Source organism: Mus caroli, chromosome 5 (assembly GCF_900094665.2).
Source record: "Mus caroli chromosome 5, CAROLI_EIJ_v1.1, whole genome shotgun sequence".
Lineage (NCBI taxonomy): Eukaryota > Metazoa > Chordata > Mammalia > Rodentia > Muridae > Mus > Mus caroli.
The window spans coordinates 130,342,503-130,345,426 of NC_034574.1; positions in this window are offsets into that span (position 1 = coordinate 130,342,503).

Sequence of the window (2,924 nt, forward strand, 5' to 3'; positions counted from 1 at the left end):
AGATAGAGACATAGAGAGACACAGAGAGAGAGAGAGAGAGAGAGAGAGAGGAACAGGCAGACAGACAGAAATAGAGACAGAGCAAGATAAACAGAGACAGAGAGACAAACAGAGATAGAGAGACAGAGATAGACAGAGACGGACAGTTAGATATATATAGAGAGAGAGACAGACAGACAGACAGAATAGAGACAGACAGAAAGATAGAGACAGAAAGACAGACAGACAGATAGACAGAGACAGACTGACAGATATGAATATGGCTGTGAGGGTATGTACATGTGGGTGTAGGTTCACATGCATGGAGACAGAGGCGACAGCTCAAAGGCTCATGTCTTCTTCTACTACTGTCTACCTTATTTGTTGAGACAGGGTTGTTTCAATGAATCTGGAGTCCACTAATTGGCTAGGCTGTCTGGCCAGTGACTTTCAGACACCTGCTGTCTCCTCTTGCAATTCCCTTTCCCAGTGCAGAGTCCAGACCTGTGCCAGCATACCTGACACCTGTGCCAGCATACCTGGCATCTTGCTGTGGGTGCCAGAGATCGGAACTCCAGTCCTTATGCTAGTGTGTTAGGCACTTTTACAGACTGCACTATCTTCTTGGGCCCCTTCCCCACTTAGCTCTCTAGTCTCTAGCTCTCAAAGCCCAGTTGAATCTTCCCAGTGAGAAGAGCTGGCATTTGTCCAATGTCAGGCTGAATATCCGCATTTGGATACTCACGAACAGTGGCGTGTTGGCGTCAGCTTGTGCCAGCTCATACCAGCTCGGGAGAGCCCATTGTCCACCTCACTCCCTAACTGCTTATCCAGTGAATCGATGTGGATTGTAGGAACTTGAAACCAGCCTCTGCTGGAGTATTTACATCATGGAAATCAACAGATGCCTCTAGTCACCCTCCCCACTCCCCACAGTCAAAGAGACACTCACTCACTCCAGGAGCTGGTAAGATGGCTACAAGTGGAAATGCTGGCTGTGCAAGCATCAGGACTTAAGTTTGAATGTTTAAAATCATGTTTCGTTTTGTTTTTTAAGTGAAATAGGCAGTATATAGCCTATACCATATAATACCTATACATCAGTATATGACACCTATAACCCCAGCACTGAGCAACAGAGGCAGACAGGTCCTAAGGACTGGAAGGATAGCCAACGTAGCTGAAGCAGCAAGCTCCAAGTCCAATGAGAAGCTCTGTCTCAAAAGATAAGGTGGATGGCGATAGAGGAAGCCCTGAAATAAACTGGCATAGGTGAGTGCATGTGAGTAACACACACACACACACACACACACACACACACACACACACACACTGACTGCACACTATTGTTCACAGACATTGAGACAGGGTACATCAGGGTGACCTCAACCATCTGTTCTTCCTGCCTCTATGTTACAGGTCCTGGGGTTGCAGGTGTACATCGCCAGCCCCAGATCTGTGTGGTTCAAGAGATCCAACTGAGGGCCTTTATGTACTAGGCAAGCACTCTGTCAACTGAGCCACTTTCCACGCCTTCAATTTTTTGTAGAGCTTTTTTTTTTTTTTTAACATAGTTGACAGGGTCTCAACTATGTGGTCTAAATTGGCTTCAAACTTGTCATTCACAGAGCTGGAGAGTTGTCTCAGCATTTAAGAAACATATTGGCTGTTCTTTCAGAGGACAGGAGATCATTGTCAACATCCATGCTGGGTGACTTGCAACCTCCTGTAACTCCAGCTCCAAGAGACATGAAACCCTGGCCTCACCAGGCTCAAGCTCACATGCTCGGACAAAGACACACACACATAATCAAAGTAAATTGTAAGAGAAGAAAAACCTGGGCTGGAGAGATGGCTTATTGGTTAAGAGCATTGACTGCTCTTCCAAAGGTTGTGAGTTCAAATCCCAGCATCCACATGGTGGCTCACAACCACCTGTAATGGGATCTGATGCCCTCTTGGGGGGTGTCTGAAGACAGCTACAGTGTACTTAGATATAGTAATAAATAAATAAATAAATCTTTGGGCTGGAGTGAGTGGGGCCAGAGAAACCCTGTCTCAGAAAGAAAGAAGGAAAGGAAGGAAGGAAGGAAGGGAGGGAGGGAGGGAGGGAGGGATTCCTTGCATTCCTCTTCCCACGGCCTCTCTGGTGTGCTGAAATTATAAATGTGCACCTCATGTCCAACTGTCCTAAGCTACGCTTGCCATCTTCCCCAGCAACTTCTCCTGCCAGCCTTGGACCGACCACCCAGAAGTACCTCATTCTCTCACACCCAACTGTAACAAGGAGAGCAGCTGGGCACAGTCGCTCAGGCCTTTAATCAAAAAACGAGTTCAAGGCCAGTCTGGGCTGTGCTGTGCGGTGAGCTCACGACTCTGAGCAAAACAAAACAAAGCAAGAGCTAAGTGTGGTAGTAACCCTCCTACGAGATGCCGAAGAGGCGGAGGCAGGAGGATGGAGGGTTGGAGACCACCCTAGCCTACACCTAAAAATAAATAAATAAATAAAAATAAAGCAGGCAATGCCCAAAGAAACATTTGGGGACAATGGGGCCACAAGTCCTTCTCTTCTGCTTAGAAGCTGATCAGATCGCTACAAGGAAGGCTGGGATGTGCTGTTGCTGGATGTGTATTAATCTACAACATTATTAGAAAAACAAAGACTCCGCAGGCATGGTGTCATGTGGCTGTAATCCCAGCCTTCAGGAGTTAAAGGACAGCTTGCACCACAAAACCAGACTGTGTCTGGACTAGGGAGGATAGATTTCAGTGAAAGGCTAGTGGTTTGCATCACTGTCTCTTAACTCCACCACTCTACACCAACTGTTTCCTTCGTTCCTACTTATTTTCTGGCTCTAGGATGGCCTTTCTCTAACCAACTACTAATTAGCTGCCAGCTATCTTTCTTACATGCAGATTGGATCCTATAACTTCCCTGTTCCAAA